Consider the following 15,898-nt stretch of genomic DNA (forward strand, 5'->3'; position numbering starts at 1 on the left):
GGCGGGCGGGCGGAGGCGCCGCCGGGGCGAGGGCTCCGCGGAACCGCGGAGCCCTCGCCCCGGCGGCGCCTCCGCCCGCCCGCCCGCGCTCCCCCCCCCCCCCCCCCCCACGACCGCGTCGCCGTGAGGAAAGCGCCTCCCCGGGCCTTCCCTCGGTCGCGGTGCCTTTGCGGCCGAACCCTGTAAAGATCTGGATTTTCCTCAGATACCGTTCCCCTGTGTTCTGACGAGAAAATCCTAACCGGGATAGGCAGAACGGACCGCAACCCGCCCCCCCCCCCCCCCCCCCCCCCCCCCCACCGCCCTGAACGGGCTGGACCGATAACGCATAACCGAGCTTTCCCTCGTCAAACTTTTGTGGTGATGTTTCTGAAGTGAAAATTCCGTGTTCAGATCTCCTCAGTTTGAAAAGAGTAGAAGCACTGACAGGGACACTAACGCCTAACCACTGACAGGGACGCCTAACCAAGCCTTCCCTCGACAAACTTTTATTATAATATTTCTGAAGTGGAAGTTCACTGTTGAAATCCCCTCGTTTATTTATTTTTAAGAATAGATGCAAAAGGCCCCTGCCAGCTTGGTGATTTTAAAGTAACATCTACATACTGACTGAACAAGCCTTATTTGCAGAATATTTCTTAAGTGGAAATTCCATATTGAAATCTCTTTTTTTTTTAAAAAAAAAAAGTAGAAGGTAAAGGCCCCTGCCAGATTGGTGATTTTAAAATAATATCTACATACTGACAGCAAGATTGTAGTCCTTTTCCTGCTACAGATACATTTCAGACAACACAGCCTTCCCACACTACACATACACTTCAGACAACACAAGGTGTAAAAATGACCAGCTGCCAATTACTACCAAATATGTAACGTAAAATCATATAAAAAGAGCAGTTTTCCCTCTAGATTTGCAATGCTTCTTCTCTGAAATAGGAGTTGGTGATGAGAGTACGTCAGATGCACTAGCACATATGTAAATGTAGTGCAACATGTAAAGCATACCCCGTGCATACCCCTATACATTATCATACCCCTCATATATTATCATAGCCTAATTCAAAACTGGTGAGCATCCCCTGCTCTTTGGGTCAACTTCTGACCTGCGCTGCGATCCCTTTGCGGGTTGACACTGCTGCCAGAGGAGTGGACCTCGTGCTAGGAAAGAGCTTTGAATATACAAATTTCATTTCGCCTGACCTATTCAATGCGATTGACTGGATTTAATTGAAGAGCTGTTAGGAATTTTGTATCCACATCTGTACCTGTCACTAATTATTGACGGTCATCTAAGAGCTCAGCCCAGGTTTTGAACCTGTTAAAGTTTTGTTCCAGTGAGAACGGTAAGGTTGGATTTTATCACATCTAGCCACATCACATTTTATATGCATTTGAATGTGTTTTCTCTTTGTGATATTAATCCAGTTCTTTTCCCTAAATCGGCTGTCTGCCTGTCACGTACATTTCTTCCTCAGTACTGATGCGGGACACGAGCAATCAGGTTGCTGGCACTGTGGATTCTCCGCTCACTAGGTAAAATCATGCATTGCTAAACTTAGGTCTCAACTATGCACAAACTGAGGTAAAAAAAATAAAAGTATACTGCCTGCAGGATCCGGCCCTTAATCCTGACACACCACGTAAGCACAGTGTCAGGTCTTGCGGTCGCATGAAGAACGACTGCTTACATTTTTGGTGTATGATCTGATGTGATAGCACTGGTCCGATGCTTTGGCATACAAATGAACACCACTGAATTGATGAACGCTGAGCTTCAGAGCTCTGCCTGACAGAATTCCTGCTGATTTGCATTTTGCCAGAAACTAAAAGGCATGACAACAGCAAGGTGGGCTGGCAAAATCAGGCTTTCTCTGTCTTGTGGTATGGTTGTCAAATATAGACACGATACATAAGAAAAGGCATAAAATGGAGGAGAAGAAAAACCATAAAATGGAGGAGAGGACAAAGCTCTGAGCTGTAGATTTACAAAGGTGCAGAGACCACAGCTATGGAAAAGGATTGTCATAAAAAAATGTTAGAAATGTACACATATGGCATGGTTACATGCTACAGAAATCTATTCTTCAACATCCTCTTATCATTTATAGCATATTGAAATATATAAATTAAAATCTAGCTTTAAAGGCAAAACAACTGGTAAGGATTCATCACAAGATTATACAGCCCATGTCAGTCCTTTAATTAATTTTAATCACAAAATTTGTGTTTTCAATTCCCCTGCCCAACCTCGCAGCCTGACCTTTATTTTTCCTCTCTTTTTTTTTCACCCCCAAAAAGGACAGAAGATGTATTCACAGGCTGTCAAACTGATATCAGATTTTACTGCCTGTGCATAGTGTTTACATGTTTTAAAACCCTGTTCATCATAATTTCCAAGAGGAGGAAGCCAACATGTATATCAAATAAGGAAACTACAAAGGAAATGCATTAATATTTGAATATTAATTAATCAGTGAAACTACCTCAGTACATGCAAGCTAGTCTTTTTTACAGCTTGTTCTTTGTTACTCAAAACAAAATAATGCAACTGTTCAAAATGAGGGGAAATCATTTTGCATGTCACGAGCACTACTTCATAAAATTCAAGAGTTGGCATAAGTATCGCTGAAAACTCTCAGAGTAGCATTTTTTTCTGTTTATTGTTTTTCACAGAGTGAAAAGCAGTAACTGAAGATGAAATTTCTAATGTCAATTTTAGTCAAATTATTACTGACTTAAGAGTTTCATCTGCAAGTAATGGGCTGCCCCTAGAACCTCTGTTTTAAGTCAGTAGTGAGTCTATTTTAACTTACATATTTTACTGGGGAAAAAAAAAGTGTTTGAAGCAGATAAGAACATTAAATAATTAGTGACTATTTACTACAAAGTTTGATTCTTGCATGGATTAATTTCTGAAAGAAAAAAATCAACAGTCATGTTTCATTCACTGACATTACCATAGCATGAAAGAAAAGGAGCATGCATACCCAAAAAGGCCCAGGAAAATTTCCCTTGTGCAACTGGTACAGAAGTGCAGTATAGCAAATAAAATACTGCCTTGAACAAAGCTGTAACATGGGTTATTTAGTTGGTACAATTCTTGTAGACAGTCCTCCTATCTGGTGAAAGTACAGTACTTAACATCTATTTGCAAAACTATTTTATATCTTTTATACAAGTTTTTCTTGTATGTATTAATTCCAATAAATGCCCTGTTTGGGTAAGGACAAGGACTATTCAATAAAACCTACTTTGTTTGCTCACAAATAGTTCTCATTAACAGTTCAGGAAATTAACTTTTGAATTATATATGTGAAAGCACTTGATTTATTTTAGTAAGGTAAAACCTATAGTAGCTGAATATAGTTTTGATCAGGAGTTTAATATTTCTTATTCTAAGTTTAACCTGAAAAAATACTTTCACTGTTAGGTAGTATTTTTGAATTTAAGCGACATTAATTTAGGTAAAAAACAAAACAAAACAAAACTTGAAGGGCTTATCTATTTACCTTCTGATTTACTTTCTGACTTGTTTGTCTTCTATTTGTCAAAACTTAAAATCTTCTTGCATTCCCCTCATACATGAAAAGAGCCACGTATTCTTAGTCTGTAAAAAAAATCTTAAGAAAAAATAAACTGACAGCTTTCACATTTAAATTATATACACATTTAAATTATACATGTTTAAGCTATTTATGTTTCAGTCCTTATTTAAGTACTCAGGAATAGAGACAAACAGAGAAGGTTTATGTGTTTAAAACGTCATAGCTCCTCTGATTTCTAATGATAGAGGAAAATCTTGCATGTTATAAAAGTCCCCTTATTTTACTAAAATATGTATCAGATCAAACTCTTAGAAATGCATTTGTTTTTTATTTTATATGTCCAAAAAAAAATCACAGGGAGAATTTGCACATGTCCGTTTGTAAGATCACACCGAAAATGAGTAATAAAATGAGGTAATGATTTGGACATGTAAGCAGGCATTATTGTGATGTACTGGACAACACATCCTCCAGGATAGCAGCTTTATCCTTTTATGCATTTTAGCACAGTTTAGAGTCGTCTAATTAAGTGGAATTACTGCATTTACTGAATTTTCAGTCATGCTCTTTCTCTCACAGAGAAATAAAGCTCTGTAGTTCAGAACGTTTGCTTTTTTCTTAAGACAAAAATCTAGTGTCTTTGACTAAATTCAGGGAGATTTATAAACGAGGCCTACCCGAAGGTGCTCACCTTTAATGTTGAATGAAGGAATACAAAAAGATTCCCGTTGCTTTAGTGAAGTGTTAGCATGATTCCACGTCTACTCCTGCGTCGCAGATGAATGTAGTTTTGTCATACTCAACACAAACGCTAGGAAATGCTTTTTAATGTTTGTATTGGTATTCTGTCTCTGTAAACAACAGTTATTAGCAGTAGATTTTAAATTGTCATTTTTGCTTCCTTTCAAATCATCTGACATAATTTGCAGACGCTTCAAAGTTGTGCCTGCTGTTCCTGCTGCTCAGGCAGCACTCAGATACAGACGTCACGCGCAGCACTGCAAGTACTTTACATTTAGCCTCATTTTTTAGATTTATCGAGGAATGTATAGCCCGTGTGTGCTTTTAAACAGCAAACCAAATATATTTGGAATTTGTCAATGTTTTAAGTAAGACTTTTTTACGTGTTTATGCACTCGGTGGTGAGATTGCAGCCTCGCTATTGGAAGCCTGTAAGGAGGATATTATGCTCTATTGTCAAGAAGCATTCACAATCTGTCACATTAGTGCTAGAGATGTGTATAGAAGAGTAATTATTATAAGCTGACATCCAGCAAATGTAAGTAAAAATAGATAAACCTCAAAGGAAAATTAAGCTGTACAGTTTACGTACTATTTGTCTCCAGATGTTCAATGTCAGGGCACTAAAATGTTGTTTAGCATAGTTGGGGAAATAATTTCGTGTTTATATAACAAACAAATGTGTTTTTCTTGTAGCTCTGCATTTAGTTAGCTTCTTATCAAGGTAGGTAATATAAAAATACAAACATTGAGTTATCAGTAATCCACTCTTTAAAGAGATGCATAGCATAACACTTCTAATTCTATTTATATGGTTCAGCAGTATCAAGCTGCAAAACGTATTTAAATCAACTAACATGATGGGCCATTTTCATTTAAAAAAAAAAAAAAGAAAAAAAAAAGATGGAACATATTACAGTGAGAGCAAGCACTACGCAGTATTCTTTTCCTAGAATTAATCTTGCTGTTTCTTGAAAATGTTTGATTCTGATCATAAAGCACAGCTCGCATGCCAGAATGATAGATGCCTTGAAAGAAGCTTTGATAAATAAAATCCTGCAGACCTTGGCATTCACAGATCCCTTTTGGCAATAGTGAGCAATGGCTGAGTAATATTTAGGAAATGGAGTTATTTAAGATGGTTTATTGCATCTAAAGATATTAGGGCTAGATCTGCAGCTAGCGTAAATCAGCATATCTCCGTTCGTGTTAGGTATATTGCTTTGTGTCAGCAGAGAATCTGGCCCATATCCATTATCTAGAGGGAATATCAACTACTACAAAGCATACTTATCTAACCGAAAGCAAACGTAGTCTGCGTAGCTCATTGATGTTTCTTGTAACACTTGTATTAACCTTTTTAACGTGATAAAAATCTGGCACGGTTACGTAGGGTTACAAATTATTTTGGTTTGATAATATCAACAATTATAAATGAGCATTTATCACTTTTAATACTGCTTCAAATTACATTGATAAAGGCTTTGCTCAATATTGATGAGAGGACTAGTGATCCAGGACCTTTCTGTTGCTTTAATTAACATTACTGGCAGCAGAATTAGGCCTCTCCTCTGAAGCAGATCTGTCTATCGAAGTAGTATGTAGGTTTTTGTTTTTTGTTTCTAATGCAGTGCATTTTTTGTGATCTCTTTTGGTGAGCATATTTCATATCTAGCGATGAACACATTTTACAGAGCCATGAATTTTAGTTGTTGGGCATTTGCATTCATACAAGTGTGTTATTCAACCCAGCAAAATCACTGAGAGTTCAGTTCAGACACAGGCACCTGCTGAGTCCAAGAACCAAGTTTTAGTTTAAAATATTGCCCTGTGAAAAGCAGAACAACACAACAAACACTGCTTTGGTCTTCATTTGTTTGACTCAGTTAATGAAAGAGGAAATTTAGCAATTATTAGAATTTCGAGTGGTGAACAGTGGGTCCGAGTTACTGGCTATAATGCTGCACCCATCAGATCCATTCAGCAACCATTCCAACAGTAACTCACCGGCAGATCCGAGCACTGAAATAAATGGCATTTTACACATGCTGAATAGCCTGAACAGACATCACATTTATTTCACATTGCAGGAATAGTTTTGATATAAAAATACGATCGCAGATTCTGCCCATTTTTAAATGGCAAATGACGTTTTGGTCAATATGAGAAAACAAAGAGGAATGCTTTGGTGACCCTAAATATATTATATTGTTAACACCGCTGAAAACTACTAGTGTCCATGTACTGTCTGTTTCATGCAAGATTTATTTGCTGTGAGAGAAAGCCCTGATGGTTGGTTAGTGAATTAGGTCAATAAGCAGTAGGATAGTGATAGGGGAGATTCTATTGCTCTTGGGGATTTAGGCTTCCTAGCACGACATTTAAATCAATAGGAATCATCAGCTACCCTAATCTGCCCATACCAAATAGCGCTGGGCCTGAGGTGGTGGAGAAAAATTGGAAGAGACCCTGGGAAATGGCATTTTTTTCCCTGAGATAATTAATGGCATGAGCTGTGTAGCTACTTATAAAAATATTTTATCCATGTTTGCTTTATGCACAATTTTATTAAAAATACTATGTATTTCTAAAGGTAACACTAATTATGATCACCGTCATTTATTATCATGTACTCATAGAACTATTCAACTGCTTTTGCAAATCCATCAGTAAACTGTCAAAATGTATTCTAGAAAGTGGCACAAGGTAAGAAATTCCCATTACAGCATAAACAAAAGTGTTAAGACCCTGGCTTGCAATTGCTGGTGTTAGTTAAGATAATACAATGTTGATGTAGTTAAAATAATAACAGAAAGACAGAGTTAAATCTGCAAAGCCATGTTGAACTAATGTCAGGAAATGTGACAAGCCTACAGACTTTTTCCTCAGTAATAATTCAAATTACAAACCCAGAATTAAATAAGCGCATCAATGAAATGCAAAGATACATTGCTTTCACATCCTAGATTTTCACCGAGTACACAGAAATTTGAAGTGAATGTGTACTGCCATAGCAGCACCTAGAAAGCTGAGAAACAATGTCCTTATAGACAACAACTTCTTTGATTTATTAATAGCAGTCAAATACCATTTAACTTTTCTCAATTTGCGTTTGTCAGTTTGCTATGTTAAATCACGAATAATATTTTTTATATCTATGCTAACCATTTTAAATTACATTTAAACAGGGCATCATGGATACCTCCATACCTCCTCTTGCCTTATGCTTATTGTAAAACACAGGTGAACCTGCTCTTGTTTAAAAGGCTGTATAGATTAAAAGGATTTTTTTTAATAAAAAAAATTAAAATAAAATAATAAACAAAAATTAATTTAAAAAAAAGAGTTTATCTTGGACCTCCACACAAAATAATACTTCAACTGCACTGGAAGCTCACATAGGAGCTTGTTAGCCTCAGAGAGATACGTAAGCTTGTAACAGGCATTCGCTGATGGCGTTGTTCTGGTTTTGTCAGCCTGCCTGCAGCACTGAGATGTGAGGTGTATTTGTTCAGTCAAATGTTGCTGCCATTACACCACTTCTGCAGAGATAAAGTTCCACCGAGGCCGATTCGGAACTACTGCGGTGGGGAGCGAGCAACAAATTTCAAAATTTGATCCATCATTTCTTGGCTGTCGAAGCCCGTGCCCATCTGTTCACATGGCAAGCAGCCCACTCGCAAGTTAGCTGGACCTTTCCCCTAAGACATAAGTGGCAAGAGCAGTTTAGTTAATCTGTGCAACAATGCGAACAATATTTTTTTCTGCAGGAAGTGTGGTCCAGCATCTCGGAGAACTGGGCAGCATTCACCTCCTTTCACTTCATTGTATTTTTGACATATATATTGGTAGAAATAGTTGAGGGAAGGAGGAAAGAAAATCAGGGGCTTACTGGTACGGGTTGCTGCCAAAAAGACAGGTTGTATTGGAACAGGTGCTTTGAAAATCTGTGAAAGCCAGCTGAAAGGTGTCAAAATGCGTATAACATGAACCAACAGTTCATAGATATTTTGTGTGAATGTAGGCTTGTAGCAGAAGAGTTCAGAAGGGACACTCCGCAGAAAAAATCTGCCGTAGGAACAGACGACCGGTTTAGTAGACATACCCTCGTCTGCTCACTCAAAACGTGTGTGATGCTCTTGTGCAGGATGAAAGACAAAGGGAAAAAAAAGAAAAGTTTCCTCTTGTTACATTTATATCCTTCATTATCTTGGAATTGTCAAACCAGGAAAGAAAGATATGATAATCTGTTCCTCAAATATGTTAAGCTGATCATCCAGCCTAAAAATAAAAGTCGATCAATTGAAGCTCCATAAGCTGCATTTTGGTGAGCGATTGACTGCAAAGTGCACGCAGGTAAAAGAAAGAAGAATGCATGATCCTTTTTATAGTACCGGTCAAACTAATGCCTGTGAGCCACACTTGTCCCTTGACCTTGTTAAATGTGGCCCACGTGTTGGAGGGAGTACAAGCAACTTTTCCGACACATTCCCTTCCCACATGTTTTTCCTGCAGTGAGCTACTGTAGATAGCTCTAAAACACATGGGAGTACAAGTGGCTTCCCCATGTGTATTTTAAACCTAACAGAGCTACAGCAGTCAAAACCACATGGGGATAGAAAAGGAGCATCAGAAAAAAAAATGCTTTTCCACTATTTGTGCTCATGTTCTTCATGTGCTCAGGGAACACATGGGAGAGCAAGAAAAAAAAAAAGGCAAGGGAGAGCAAGAGAAGAAAGGAAGAGGAAGAAAGAAGCAGGCAGAAGCAAAGAAAAAGGAACAAAGCAAGATGGCATAGAAAAAAAAGAGAAAAGGCAAGGGAGAAAGAAGGCATGGCAAGGAAAGGACAGGACTTGACAGGAAAAAAAAATCATACAGAAAATCATTTAATTGCTTGAAAGGGTAAAATCAAATGTACCCAGGTTTTTCATTTCGTTTCAGCTTTTGATAGTTTGTGAGTGTGTTTAGTTTTAACAAATGTAGGAAGAGGCATGTTTTGCACATTCCTCGATGTCGTCCCTCCTTTCGTTTTGTCTCCCGATACTGCATCTTTGTTCCTGCTTCTGCTTTCTGTCTCCTTCTGTCTCCCACTTACCCCTCCCCTTTTTCTCTTCTCTGTCTCTCGCAGGCAGTGACTGAGATGCAGCATATTATTGCATTAACAGGGCCATTTTTTTCCCCGAACTTGCCTTAAAAATGGAGTGCCAGTGAGTACGTTGTTATTCTTCCAGCCTTTTTTTCCAAGATGACTTAGTTGAGACAGCCCGAAGTCATCAACACGAGCCTAAGAGAGCGTATGGGTGAAATGTGACTTTTGCTCCATGCTAGTCATGGGATATGGTCATAGTCTTGATTTCAAGGAGCTTTACAAGAAATCGGTGCTGAGAAAGTTTTCACTGTTGTTGGTGAAGCCGAGGAGGAACAAATAAACAACCTCCCATCTTCCTCTCTCACACTTGCAGACACCTGTGTGCACACAGCTTCTCCTCTGGATCCCCCTGGAAGCACCACTTACCCACCCCGTGAACTGTCACTGGGAAGAGACTTTGTTGCACAGCAAATCTGAGTGCACTCAGGGGAATACACAAGTTTTGTGTTACCTAAAATTACACGTGGTGTAATTTGGATTGGAATAAAAATTACATGGCTTTGAAACACATTTTTCTTCTATTATCATTTGATAGACTTTTGTTCATCTCAGATTTTTTTCCTTGATTTTGGGCTGAAGATAATACTCAGTTTTGGCATTGGATTTAGATATATTATTTTTATCTTTAAAAGCAAAGGAAGACTCTAAAGCCTGTTTGTACTCTGTTTTCTTTTTCCCCAATCTTTCCTTTGGTTCCAAGTCTTATGCTCTATTTTTTTTTCTTCTTACTTGGTTTTGACCCTTTTTAGTTTTGTGTCACGGTCTCAAGGTTTCCAAACTAAAGCCAGGAGCTCAGGAGGACGAACAGGAAACGGTCAACAGCTCTCAGGGTGCAATTCTAAAGGTCATTTGTTATCACATCTGTTCCTGTCAAGGTGCCCTCTCTGAGGCAAAGCCCATCTGAGAGCCTGGAAACCCTGGGAGGTTCTCCGGTAGGATTTTTCTCTCATGCTATATGATGAGACTAAAAAGAGTGCGTTCATATGTGGAGTTCTTCCAGTGTCAAGGAAAACTGACAGAAACCTTTTTCCTCTGCCCTGTTTCACTGTGACCTTCATTTCCCAGCCACCTTCTTGATTCTAAGTGCAAAAAACGTCTTGAAAACATCTGAGGGTCTGATTTTCCCCACACCTCTTGGGGCAGAGTAAAACCGAAGACCATCATTAGGCACAAAGTCCAAGCCCCTTCTTGAATGTGGCTACGAAGAACAGGAGTCAGAGGAGAAAGGAACAGCTCTGGGGCTGAGCATCCTGGTAGTTTTGCTAGTCCCCAGTGCTATCAGCTGTTCACACCACGGAAGTTACGGAGCTGATTAGGCTGGGCTGGTCCTGGTGGTCAGGAGCGGAGGTAGGGTCCTTCGTCGTGCTTCCCGCCATCTGCTCACATCATCAGAGCCACAGTGACACATCCTCCTGGAAAAACGCCAGGAGAATCTCGCCTATAGAAATGAAGTCAAACATGCATTTTATGGCAGCGATCTGATTTAATTATATATAGTTACCATAGTATAAATTATCGTTGCATTGCGGTCCTTCAGAAGAAAAGAAGACAAACAACAAAAAATAGGCAGAATTTATCATATTCTGTACTGGACACAGAACAGTATTATCTAGTGCATTTTTTATATAGTCTGTGAGCATGGTAAAAGAAAGATTAACTTAAAGTGAGTTGTCATATCAAGTAAATAATATGTCTTTTAAAATGTAAATACATACCCGAGTACTTGTTTATCTAATCTATTATTTACAAGGCAACGTATTAAACTAATGTTATGGGCCAAAAGATCACAAGCTGTAACAAGCTGGTAGAGCCCTGTTGAGATCTATGTAGCTATGCCAATTCTACCAGTGAATAACTTCGTTTTGCATTCCTATATATTTAATGAATAGACTATTTTAATTAACCAAGCTCTAACATGCCTCTGTTCATATCTCGGAAAATAAATTTTATGTAATTTAAAGAAAGTGAAGATAGTAGCTGAAAGCATAAGGCATTTTAAAGCATAAATAAATTCAGACAAATTCTTTATACTTGTTAAGATTTCAGTTCATGGTTAATGTCTGTATTGCTCTGTAGAGGCAAAAAAAAATTAGGTGAAGGTAGTATTTTGTGGAAGATGCTTTTGTCCTTTTCTGCAAAGAAGAGGTGTTGCAGAACTGTTCCATATTGTATTTTACATGGCACACAGAGGATAAAAAATGATGAATTCTGCATCTGTCACAATTCTGTGTCTGTCACTCAAAGAAAATTCCCCTTTCCCTTTTTAGGAAAGTTGCTGAAGAATGATGGGATGTGGCTGATAACAATAACCCCTACTTAGGCAACCAGAAGATTGTGACAACATTAGATAGAGTAAGGGAATGCAGACTTAAAATCAAAACATCTGTTATGGTAACTTTAACTTACCCTATTATTCCTGGACGTTGCAGTGTCATAACTCACATTCTTGCATCGTCTTGCCATAGGAATATGCATATAGCCTTGAAATTCCACACTAACCTTAAATTAATTTGCTTTAAACCTCATATCATAAAATTATTATTACCAAAGCATGACAGTTCATTTTTAGATACTAATAGTACAAGTAAGTGATCTTCTACTTGATAGATTGCAAAATGTGTTGTATTTTATCCCTGATTATAAGAATAATTTGATTTGCCTCAGCATAGCTATTAAATAGTTACAGAGAGATTGATTGTAGTGGTATGAAGGATTTCACCATTAATGGTTTTATGGGAGAGATGCAGAATATAAACAGATTTCATGGCTCTTTCTAACTAGAATATCTGAGTTTATACCCTTCCTTCCCTGCAGCCCTTACATATTAGTTTGCCCTGGAAATTTCTGTCAAAATACAGATTTATTTGATTTTCCAGTGCTTCATATCACAACATGTTGTTGTGTCGCCGGCACTATACCAATAAGGACTTTGGTCATGGCTGCATAAATTATAGGGGACAAGTGCCCAGAATAAAACACTATAATGAATGAAAAGAAGTGCAGTAAGCCTGATCCTGCCACGTGAGGGATTTCGGTCGAAATATTTCATCCTGTTAATTTCAGAGAGAATCAGTCCCATCATGTGTACGAGTAAATGCCAATATTATTTCTGATTCCACCTTTCTCCTACCAGTCACTCTTCTAATTATGAGCAGGACCCAGTTCTGATAACTTATAGCTGCTGCATAGCTTGAATTCAGGAGTGGATGCAGTATCTGTGCTTGGGCTGCCAAATCACATTGCATGTCCTCTGTTCACTCTGACTGCTAGAATAACTTATTATGATACTGGACTTCCAAAGAATATATTAACTTCCTGACTCTCTATAGTAATACCATACAGCTGGTTCAAATAAACATTCCAAGCCAGTGCATTTTTCATCTTGAAAAAAAAACCCGTAATCCCAAAGAACTTTTGTATTTATTCAGTGCTTACTGTCATTGCCTTTGACATTGAGCACAAAATTAATAGTTTAAAAAATGGGAGTTACTCTCTAGGCCTTTGCATTGATTCTCTCTTGTTGTTCTTCATTTATTTTGTTGACCATTGCAGTTAAAAAGAGAGGAGAAACTGCTCATGGTATTAATTTTCTTGAGTTATTGCACTATTCTGTCTCACTAAAACTTTAATGATCTTTTTTATACTTTGAATAAAATGTGACCTTTTATCTAAGGCAGAATCCATATAAAGAATTTAAGTTCCTCTTGACTTTACCTTACTCATCTAAAAGGTATTGACATTGATACAAAAACATAACCAGATAACTACGTTATATGCATTAAACTTTAGCACATTATTAAAAATATGTTACTTTTTTAACATTTTCCTTGTCGGTTAATTTATTCATATTGCTTATACAAAAAGGGCTGCCAAAACATTAAGAGTGAGACCCTTAGGCAAAATAATCATGTAAATTATGGATATTTTGGCTGTGTAATGGCTGAAGGTTTGATTATATTTGATCACACTTTTTGTGGCTATACTACCGTGCATATGCTGAGTTTTGGCTTAAAAGAGAGTACACATGATTTAACAAAGAAAGATTTTGCTTCAAACACTGCTCATCAGTAACATACTAATTCCCACCAGAGAAAATGAGATATCACACTGTAAAGGCTTTCTATTTTTATTTAATACTGCCATTTATAAAGTAATTTACTAATGAAAATTGTTAAATGCTCCAGGTTGGATTATTTTAGTCTATGCCATAATTATGGAAAATCTTATGGAATTATGGAAAACATAGAAAATACTGTGCATGTTCATACTTTTCTGAGTTTCATTTTAACCTCCTGAGCTACTTATGAAGAAAAAATATTTCCAACAAGCTGTGGAACACTCAGAGTTAGCGAAATATGCATGATACCCTTTTATAAGAGGGTTTCTAAAGTTTCTAAAATGTGAGAGATGTAAATTGTGTCCCTGATTTCAGTGTGAGCAGGAGTAGGTGATACTTTTTCATGATTATATCATGTGTAAAGAAGGCAAATGTGTATGCAAGAGTTAGAATAATGTATATATGCATGTTGTATGTTTTGTTACAGTCAGTGAATAAGTGGACTGTATGGATATAAATCTGTTCTTGATTAAGACAGATTATTCTGGTGACCTGTTATAAGATTATTTTACATAAACAGAGTTATCATTGACAAGTATAGAATCATTCTGTTTAAAGTACTTTCTGAAAAGTATACACATCCATGAAAAATGCTAACTTATCACTGGAATTAGAGGTTAGATGACTTTTTTTTTATTTTTTTATTCTGCCTTTGTGTCAGGGAAAACTATTTTGTGTGTTACTTGTTCAAATAGTCATAGAAATTCGCTTTTAATAGAGATCTGTTCTTTACAATTTACAGACAAGGTAAATCAATCTATAGCTTTATGACTGGAAGTGAGGGAGTATTGTGAAATTGCAGTATTAGGCAAAGTACATAGGAACATTCTGAACCCCCAAATGCTATATTAAGGTCACACACGTTTTAAATTAGGAGTCTGTGTTCTCACTCATAAATGTCTCAAACTTTCAGCTTCTGATCTGAAACTTTTGGAGGTTGAATATTGTAACAGTAGCCACTGGAATTAGTAGATACTGACCCTTATGACACATGACAGGGTACATATAACTGTATCCCTGACCAGGTTCATGTAACTGGAGCAAAGAAATTAAGGCTAGTTTCTCACTAGAGCTGCATGCTAGAATTTTACTATAAAGATAATGATGACTGGTTTTAAGTTAGTCTATCAATATAAAATACATTAATAAAAATAACATTAAATTTAAATAATATTCTCCCCAATCACATGACACCTGTCATATTGTATTAAAAAGCATGAGGAAAGCAAAACATAGCTCAGTCTCACTGCCTTCAAATTTGTGATTCTTACCATTGAATGTCGGAACAGTTAACTTTTATGTTTTCAGTTTAGATTGTAAAAAATTTTTTGTGTTCTTTCTTTGTTGTTCTTCTTTTGTTCTTTCTAACAGCTAGACAAGTAACATGACAAGCACTGAGCATTTATTTATGTGGAGCATTCAAGTAAATGGAGAGTTATAAATATGTATGTTTGATGATAATACATAGCTATGACAAAGATATTGCTGTACATATTTTTTGAAATGACCACACAAAATATAATTATAGAAATAGAAAAGTCTATATTTTAAAGAAATAACGGGTAAAATATAATTTAAAAAAAAAAGTGCTACTATTTACATAAACACTCAATAATATAAAAATGCATTTTAGTCTCAGGTAGAAAAGCTCCTCTTGAAATTTTGGAGACAGATGTCCCTGTGTCTCCCTATCCCCTAATATCCATTTTCTGCAAAGCTCTTTTAAATGTGAGAGAGGATAGAGTTTTGCAACAGTTTATTGCTAGATTTACAATGCTGGCAACAAAGTAATTTTCAAAAAATGGGATAGACTTCTCCCAGGAATTGATCTCTGGTTGGGTTAATGGATTATATGGGTCAAACTGTGACAAGCCCATGCGCAGTAATGCTGCTGCAAATGCACATGAGATGCAGTCTCTTAGGAGACTGCCTCTGGGAGCCTAGTACCCCTACCCTCTGGGTAACATCTCCAATGGAGCAAGAATAACACAGAGTCATCATGCTTATGCCTCCACATTTATACAAAAGTAGGAAGAACAGTCAATGTCTCCCTAATGGCGATGTAAGTCAACTATGTCCCTATTTGGGTTTGATTAGGGAAATCTGTAATTCTCCTACCTTGTTTGAAACAACGACCATCAAGGATACTATTCAGCACATAGAAGGTTAACTGTTTAGCTGTGTGTTAATATTACTGATTAGACTTTATGATCTTTTGTTCCTTACAAGAACCGGCAGGATGTAAAACTGACATTTTGTATTTCAGATGTACATATTATTTTCAATAATTTCTGGAAGACCTGTGTGATAGCAAAATATGAAAATAGCAGCTGAAATGGTTTGGTG

Source organism: Cygnus atratus, chromosome 2 (assembly GCF_013377495.2).
Source record: "Cygnus atratus isolate AKBS03 ecotype Queensland, Australia chromosome 2, CAtr_DNAZoo_HiC_assembly, whole genome shotgun sequence".
Taxonomy (NCBI): Eukaryota; Metazoa; Chordata; class Aves; order Anseriformes; family Anatidae; genus Cygnus; species Cygnus atratus.